The 9,735-nt window shown below is 34.5% G+C and overlaps 1 pseudogene; it reads left to right on the top strand.

Moving 5' to 3' along the window:
- The first annotated feature begins 1,624 nt into the window (after nt 1–1,624).
- Nucleotides 1,625–9,735, top strand: part of LOC107598094 (24-hydroxycholesterol 7-alpha-hydroxylase-like) — a 9,049-nt pseudogene continuing 938 nt past the window's right edge.

The raw sequence follows: 9,735 nt of genomic DNA, 5'->3' as shown, positions 1-9,735 counted from the left end.
TTCGAAAATTAGCCGTTTCATACATATAAAACTGTTTTAATATATAGAGAGAGAATTCGTTTTTAATGACTCTATTAAATACATTGGTAATTAGAAGTCTTCTATTTCACTGTATTGCAAGTGATTTATTATTTATATATATAAATAACTGTATCTTAGATTGCGACAAAATCTACTATAATATGAAAGACGTTTCCAAAATTCGTAGCTGTATATATATTTTTTATGTATGCATATATTTTATTTATTTGTATTTGTTTATTCTGTAGCAGATTCTGGAAATGTTTCATAGCATAGTGCTTTAATTTCAAGTTCAATTTCAGATATACTTTAGGAACTTTACACATACAAGTTCCTTTACCTTGGTTTGGTGCTGCTTTTGAATTTGGCAAAGCACCTTTGCATTTCATCCAGAAAGCCAGAACCAAAGTAAGTGTGCCCATTGTGAAATTACTTGAATAAAGAATCATAACTGTATAGTCTCTCGATGATTTGCATGCATATTTTTTTTTTTTCATATAAGATGTGCATATAATTTGTATTTATGCAAATGACAGTACAGTGGAATTTCAGACATTTGATTTCAGGGATTTCAACATTTTCCCCCAGAACATTAGTTATGTAAATTAAATAATAATAATTAATTTAAAAGGCTGGTAACAGTTTTTGGCATAAATCATACAGGGTTGGTCTGCCAATGGGTCCAGAAGTCAGCTCCTCCCCTGCAAATTTTGACGAACTTGTTGCACTCACCTACTGTACAAATGTAAAATGCAAAAAATGTAAACGTGCAGTGTGATAATTTGATTTTTAGAGGAGAGTTTTTAAAAGTCACAGATTGCCAATATAGTTATATATTTTACACATGTTCTCTTAAAATTAACAGCACATTATTATTACTATGATCAATATAAACAATATTAGAAAATGTGCCTTCAGACTTTATATTTAAACTACATATCTTTGCTTTACCATGCTGCTTGCCTATTGATTGATTGATTGATTGTGATGGCTGGCTGTTTATACTTTCAATACTTTCATTAGCATCTACAACAATATTACCCAGACGCTATGCCCTGTGGCTGATGTTGACGTGTTTTGTTTTTGAGCTGTGCCATACTAACCGAGTTTGAAGACAGTTCAGTTCAGCACCACTAATGTATGCAACTAGGACAGAAGCCGCACACAGTGGCTCTTTTTGACACAATTTTTGTTCTGGGCACTGCTGTGCCAGTTCTCTGAAAGCATGGGAGATAATGAGAGGTTTGCTGAATAGACAACTGCTCTAAAAATTCAGTAATTGCTTCTGCCAGAGCCAATGCAAGAAATCACACAAAAAAGAGTGCTTTCAAGTCTTTTAAGGTTCTCTGGGGGTTACTGAATAAATGTATTTAATTGCCTGTTTTTGTACTGTATTTTTTTCACTTAATTTGCATCTTAATATAAGATTTAATCATTTGTATAAAACAGAAATAATAAAGCTTAATTTCTAAAAAAAAAAATAAAAAAAAAATAGTGTGTTTGTTCTCCTAGTATGGACCAGATTTCACTGTTGTAGCTGCTGGGAAGAGACTGACATTTGTGACCCTAAATGAGTATTTCCAAGCTTTTTTCACCTCTAAAGATGTTGATTTTGAACAAGCAGTGCAAGAAGCTGTTCACAACACAGGTACAATACTTGTGGTAAAGGTTTAGATTTATAACTGATTGCTAAAGCTACTCCATTACTCTCTTATACATGACCTTAGACTCTGAACTCAATGAGATGATTTATTACTGTAAAAAATATTAGAACTTTCCATAATGTACAGCAATTACAAATGTATCAGCTAGAATGCATTTATCAAAATAACCAAAGCAGTTAAATGTCAAAAGTTACAAAAAGTATTCAAAATGTATCATTTAACTTACAGTCTGCAAAGGAGTGGGAAAATATATTCAAATACTCGATTTAATGTCAAAGAACTTAACATAAGCACGTTTATAAATACTTTTTTCCCACAAAATCTGTAATTTTCTGTCATTGTTTAGATGTAGTAAAACACCCATAGATGTATCAGAAAACATCTGGGTCATGTTTGCATTTTCTTCTGTCACTGGACATAATTCTAACATTGAAATCTGAATTTGGCATAAAATAATGTCCTCAGACTCATACGTACATGTGGAAATTGGCTGAGAATTGAACAAACAGTAGAGTATGTCTTCTTTGTGGCAGTTTTTCTGTTGTTAAGGGATCAAATCCCACCTTACAAATGGTTGTTGAAAGCAAAAATGCTATGAAATCCACATCTTATTTTGTAAGAAAGTGTGTCATGCTTGAGGGAAAACAGGCACTTATTTTTGAAAAACAAAATTAGTAAAAAACAAGTATTGGATTTCATTCAGCAAATATGATGCAGCGCAGTGTAATACACTATAATTCATCAACGTAAATCTTGTAATGTAATTAGATAATTTCAGGTAATTTATTTCTTGAAAACTGTTTTATACTTGTTTTCAGGAGTGTTATGTATCCAGCAGTAATGAGCAACTTACTGGGCCGATGTAACTCTCCTAGTATCGCCCTCACCAGGCAGGAGTTCCTGGAGAAGTTCACAACGTATGATGAAGGATTTGAATACGGCTCCCAACTCCCAGACATGTTCTTGATGTATGTGAGTGCTACTGCCACAATATTACTGAAAGCTGCAATTATGAAACACAATTAGTCTCAACTAAAAAGAATCAACTAAAAAGGCCTTGCATATCAGCATATACTGTATTTCTGTTGAAATACATTCAAAACATCTATAGCCAAAGAGTTAAAGGATGCACCTTTTGTGTCTTCAGGGAATGGGCAAACTCAAAGCAATGGCTCCTTTCTCTGCTGAAATATTTGTGAAATATGAAATATGGCTATCAAATCACAGGAGACCCTCTACAGTGAGAATGATGGAAAGGTAATATAGATAATCTAAACTGCTCCACATGATAAAAGACAACGATGGCCTTTATGGGGATCAGGTGAAAATGTAAAACCTTGAAACCCCAATTTTGAGAAATTCAGTGTTACAGTACATCATTTGCTCACCAATGGATCTCCTGCAGTGAATGGGTGCCGTCAGAATGAGAGTCCAATCAGCTGATGGAAACATCACAATAATCCACACGACTCCAGTCCATCAATCAATGTTTTGCGAAGTGAAAAGTGGCATTTTTGTAAGAAATGAATTCATCAATAAGGCATTTTAATTTTAATCCATTGCTTCTGGCCAAAACACAAGTCCGTAATCTATAATAATGCTTCCTCCAGTAAAAAAAGGTCCATCTGTTGTCCTCTCATATCAAAATCCACCAACATATTTGGACAGTTGTTTGGACTGTTTTCACTTGTAAACAGTGCTTGATCTGTGCATATTTCTCTTCCTGATTCAGACAAGTTAAATTTTCACTGGAGAAAACAATATTATAGAAGACTCGCAGAAGTAACGGTTTGAAGTTAAAAACTTATTGATGATGGATTTGTTTTTTTACAGACATGCAGCTTTTCACTTAACAAGACGTTAATTGATGGACGGGAATTGTGCATGGATTACTGTTGTTACTGATGTTGATCTTGAAACACATAGAATAGAGTTTAATGCCAAACTAAATCTTTCTTATTGGTCTGTTGAATGTGTACATTTATAAACATGTTAGCACCAATAGAGGGAGCTAAAGAGTTTCCATCAGGTTTCTAAGCCTTTTTTGTAGGACTATATGACATTTGAAGTTTTACAATTTTGTTCATAATCATACATAATTTTTGATTTTTGATTATGGAATTAGCATAATATTAGAAATCTATCTGCTGTATTTGGCCATTGTTTAATAAAAATCCAAAAAGTTTCTGATCTGTCACTGTTTCTCCTTAGACTTTACTACAGCACCTGGCTACTGCAATAAGTGACAGATATCTACCCAAGTATGGTTTACTTTTACTTTGAGCTTCCCTGGCAAATGCTATACCAGTGAGTGAGAGGTTTATTTTAGTGCTATTACACTGTATCTTTCTATGTGTTAACTCAGATTTGACATTGAACAGAATGTTGCTGAGAACTAATGTTTTCACTTTATTCTAGATTACATTTTGGGCCATTGCTTTTATTTTGGCCAATCCTAAAGTATACAAGTTTGCAATGGATCAGATCAACGGTAAAACCAATATCTCAAAACCAATGGTTTTCAACTTGTAAAGCCCCACCCAGACTGAATTCATTAATTGCTTTCAGTATAAATATCAACTAACAGTATGTCTGTAAGATTTTCTATATTTTTGACTCAGCAAGGCTGCATGTATTTAATCAAAAATACAGTAAAAGCAGTAATATTGGGAAATATATTTTAATAAAATTAAATTTATTCCTGTGATGATTTATTCCTGTGATTAGAATAATTCTAATATGCAGATTTAGTGTTCAAGAAATATTTCTCATCATTATCAATGTTGAAAACAATTTTCCTGCTTAATAATTTTGTGGAAATCATGATATATATATATATATATATATACATATTCATACAGTGTGTGTGTGTGTGTGTGTGTATATATATATATATATATATATATATATATATATATATATATGTGTATTCAACATTGTGAGACCTCTTATATTTTTAAACTTCCCTCAAGATCCACTAGAGGACAGCAAACTGTCATGCATTGTCTTTAAAAAGTCTTACAGAACTTTTATGCATTAAATCTGTTAGTATATGACACATTTTCATCACTAGTAAACATGATTTGCATATTGCATGCAGAGGTGCATTTATGCTCCTTTATATGCACAACACAAGAACACATGAGAGTTAAATACAAGTATAAAAATGTGTTTCACTGTGCTGTTGAGCCAGATCTATCCAAGCGTTGTTATTGCATTAAACTTTCTCTTAAGCACACATCAGTAGTACTTAAAGCTATGGATAGTCACTTAGTGCTTGTGTGTTTGCTTTGCATTCAATACAAGGAGAAGACAAAGGTGACCCTAGATGACTTACAGCACATGCCATATGTGAAGTGGTGTATCATGGAAGCCATTCGGCTGAGGGCCCCTGGAGCCATCACTCGTAAAGCAGTGCGGCCTCTCAAATTACAGGTCAGCCATAACAGATTATTCAGCGCACAATGCATTTCATTTCAGTGTTTTTATGCATAGGTCCATAAGTGCAGGCTGTATATATAGAGCTATATATTAATAATTATATATTAGTATATTGAGATCTGCCCTTTGACTCACACAGGCTACAAAGCAAACATTACCAGGCTTAATTCTCAGCTAAAACAACTCTATGCATGTTTTCTGCTTTTCAGAATTATGTTATCCCACCTGGAGACATGCTGATGTTGTCTCCCTACTGGGCTCACCGGAACCCCAAGTATTTCCCAGACCCGGAAGATTTCAAACCTGTGAGTAACTTCACCCTTCTGAATGACTTCAGCCACAGGATGAGGTTAACACTAATTCCTCTATAAACCAAAATAAAATATACACAAGACACATGCTCATAAAATGCTTTTTTTTACAGCAGGTAAAGTGCTTTACTATCAAATGTTCCTGTACTTTTTTAGTTTTTTTTTTTTTTTTAAACGTAGTTTGTCTTGCTCTATGATGGAATCGGCATCTCTTTTATTAGTATATTCTTTCAATAAAGCTTCCTCCTTGCATTTTGTCTGGCAAGCTGCAGAGTGCTGGTCACAATGTGCTTGAAAACTCCAGCTGTACTCCATTAAAACAGGAATAATAGGTATGTATGTGTTCAAGGAAGGCCTGACAGTTATCTTCACAATTAACCTTCCGGCAAACACCTATAGAGATTCCATTACACTTCTGTCTGCTAATGTCTTGAAGGAAATAGCACAGCTCACAGAGACTGGGTTAGACCTACATCTAAATGCTTTAAATACTGTTTTTAGCAAAAGATATGTTTAGTTTCAAATCAGCTCTCTTCTTTGCAGTGGAAATGCACTTAAATGTGTGTAAAGAGTGCATTCAAGGGTCACTTTCTCCATTTTCCTTAATGGATTCTAAATATTTTACACAATGAATAGATATGGTTGCTGACTAAATGGACATTCAGTGGTGTTTTACATTGGAAATCTATAAACAAATTGTTTTGAATCTACGAAAACCTTGGAAGATTGGACTTTCTGACCAGTTCAAAAGACTTCTAGGTTTGTTGATGCAACTCAGGAGCAATTATTGATTTATGCCCACAATAAAGCCACATTAGTGAACAGATGGACATTGCATAGAGAGGTACTGTTCAGAAATTACTGTAAATATGTCTTATTAAATTAAATCTTAGAGTGCTGGAAGACAGGCTCAAATGGTATATTCTAGACTGGCCCACGCCTGAGTGGATTATTTTTAATGAAACTTTTCTTCCCACAGGAACGATAGGAAAAGGCAGATTTAGAAAAGAATGTCCACTTGGAGGGGTTTGTGGCATTTGGAGGGGGGGAAATCAGTGCCCAGGAAGGTTAGAAAAACTCTTGTGTTTATACAAAGTAATAATCATGTACACTATATTTTTTCTTTGTGCATTTTGTTTCTTTTTCCTTGGACAGCTGGTTTTGAACTTTACTGAACTTTGCTCAAATAACACAATTGAACATGTTACATAATTCATGAAGTCAGTTCAGAGATGTTTGGGTTTTCAAACCATGCACATCTGACCCGGTTGCATTTTTGTTTATTTTCCCGTAGGGAAAGACCTAAATATATAAAAATATCAGTCAAGATTATGTTTAAGTAAGCAGTAAATTTTATTTAGCAATAAAATCTGACAGGAATGGTATTATACTTATCAAAAGCTTCTCTAGGTTAAATGTTGCAAAAAAGGCTTTGTGCAGGCCGGTTCAGCTAATGCTCTTGTGGTTTAGAGTAAACAAACAGGTGATATGATAAAGGAAATTGGCTCTTTTAACTGTAAACGGGACTGCATTCTCTATTTTGAGCATTATAAAAAAGAATATACTTTTTTAAAATTTAAAACATAATAACAGCAGAGTTTGATATTTGGAAGCACCTTTGGTGAGTCGGGGGCAATTTTTGACTTTTAGCAAGGTTTGGTGGTTTGGTCTTTGGCCTGTATCAGGAACACTATGGGCTGAACTTGGCCTATAGCAAATGCCACAAGCTGCACCAGCCCATCTTTCCCCTTTGGCTCTATTGCTGAGAATGTCAGTTCCCTTAGGTTATGTACACCGAGACTGGCACAAAAAAGTTCATAGCTGTTACCCACAAGAACTCTGTCAGGGTGGGATTCGAATTACAGGCGATACTTGTAAATCATATAGCTGCATTATTGATAGTGTGCACTATGACTTCATTCCTGGTATACTGCCATGTTGATATAGATTCATGGCACTGCTTTTATGTTGTACTGAGCATTCTTGGCCCTAATGTCCCAGCCCTTTGGGCCCCTACTGATGACATCATGAAGGCCCTGGGGAGTGTGCGGCTGGGGTCAGAATGACATTAATAGAGCTTTATAAAGTCTGGGAGAACTTTCCCAGCTGCACAGGAAGATCAAAAGCATAGGCACAGACCAGTGACCTTTCAAAACCCTCCAAAACAGATGAATCTACGTTTATCAGTCTGGGAATATATGAGAGGGAGAAACAGAAGAAAGAGAGAGGTCGAGTAATATAGCGAAAAAGGGAGACGAAGGTTTGTTTTGAACCCTCTGCTGCTGTTTGGTAATTTTTGACCAAAAATTTTAATGTTTTTTTTCCCCCCCGCAAGGGTATGGAACTTGGTAAAGGTTTTGGCACTTGCTATGTGAACAACACAATGGAAATGAATAGGAAGTTAATTTCATCTAGTGGAAACACTTGGTACTGTCCGAAACAAACTCTTACTAAAATATCATTTTCAACAGGCTTTCAAGCACTTAAAACATGTTTTGAAAAAAAAAAATAGTAGTAAAAATTAAAAATTGTATTTTTGTACATTTTTCACAATAATAAACAAACTTCTATAACTATTTTTAGTTTCACTTTTTAAACTTTTCCAGAATTAACTGCCACATCTTCTTTAAAAAGAGAGCAAACTTAAGTCTGTGCTCCAAAGCATTCAAGATTCATGAAAATTTCATTTTCAGGTCTTTGCTCAAAAAGTGGTTACCAAGTAATTAATGGATCATAACTATTCCATAAATATTTAGTAGCATAAAATCCTCTAAAAACACAAATTATTAATAAAAAAAAAACATTATGGAACTAAAATCAAGTACATTCATTCATTGAAATTGTTTCGTTTTTGACTCCCCCGTGAGCAGCACCAGAGGGTTAATAATAATTTTTATAATAAAAAAATTATCAACGCTACAAATAAATAATACATTAATTAATTAATTAAAGCAAATAATGAATTATTTAAACAAATATAAAAATATATATAAAATGTATTCTCCATTATGCATATAAACGTGTGGACTATGACATTCTCTCTAGAATAATTTCAAATGCCACTGAAATATTCAATCCACATCTATCAACTTTGCATTCAAATGTCACATTGTCATGAGGCGGCTTTGTAATGATTACTCAGGCTTGTATAGATCTCTTAGCTGGACATGGTCACAAATTAGTACACTGAGTGTGGCAAAATGTATTTCATTTTCCCTCAATCCAATGTGATTTAGATTATTTTAGGAGATTGGCTACTTGCGTCACTAATACAGTGTCCCTGAATGAGTCATGGCTCTCAAGGTTATTTGGGCTGATTATTTCAAGAAACATGACTTGCATCTCTCGCCCTCCCTTTATTGCCTCCCATTATTCCTTGCTGTGTCTCACCTAGGAACCATTTTATTCTCTGTGCCTTAATTCTTTCACTTCAATTCACCTAAAATTCCACTATCCGCCTCCAAACAAGGCCACAGTGGCTATGAATGCACCTGGAATTTGAACGCAAAACAAGACATTCATTCACATTTTGCTTTTCTACCTGCAATATAAATCACAGTTTTCCCAGTGTTCGGCAGCACCCGAGGGAGGGTGCAATGGCAGCTAGACAGCATGCAATATTCCATCAGAATACTAATACACATAGTGCTATTCAAGCTGGCTTGTGAAGTGATGAGCACTTCAGTACAATGAGTTTGAATCTAGAAAATTTTCTTAATGAGAAAGAGGACATGAAAATGAAAGAAACAACAATAAGCACTTGTTATTTATTGTGTCAACAGGTGGTACGCCGTTATGGAATTGCATATGTTTGTGGCCCTCATCCTCTACAAGTTTGAATTCATCCCGCTGGATCCAGTGCCCAAACCGGTAAGTGGCCTGAGAAAGAGTAACGTCCAATGGAGAATGGTAAATAAGCCTTGAAAGAGATGACTTCAAAGTAGGCATTAGGTTAATCATTTCCAGATGTGTTCCTATGGCAGTATTTACCCAACAACGGCCCAATCTAATGCCTAAGCAGCGTCCTGCTCTTTACCCTTGCAATTCTCAGGCCTGACCAAAAATAGCTTTGTAAATTTCGCCCACCAACAAAGTTCATGGACGTAGATCTAGATATGAATCATACATTCATCTATTTTATTTGTCATAAATGTATACTTTTGGAGGCAGATTTGATAAATGCTTAATAAATTGATAAATACTTTTATACTTTTTAATTTTTATTATCATACCCAGGCAGAACAATACCAAAAAAAAAAAAAAAAAAAAAATTTTTATATTACTATTTAAAATACATG

This window comes from Sinocyclocheilus grahami, unplaced genomic scaffold (assembly GCF_001515645.1).
Source record: "Sinocyclocheilus grahami isolate Dianchi unplaced genomic scaffold, SAMN03320097.WGS_v1.1 scaffold244.1, whole genome shotgun sequence".
NCBI lineage: Eukaryota > Metazoa > Chordata > Actinopteri > Cypriniformes > Cyprinidae > Sinocyclocheilus > Sinocyclocheilus grahami.
Note: the sequence above shows the minus strand (reverse complement) of the source record. Positions and strands in the feature narration are given on the sequence as shown.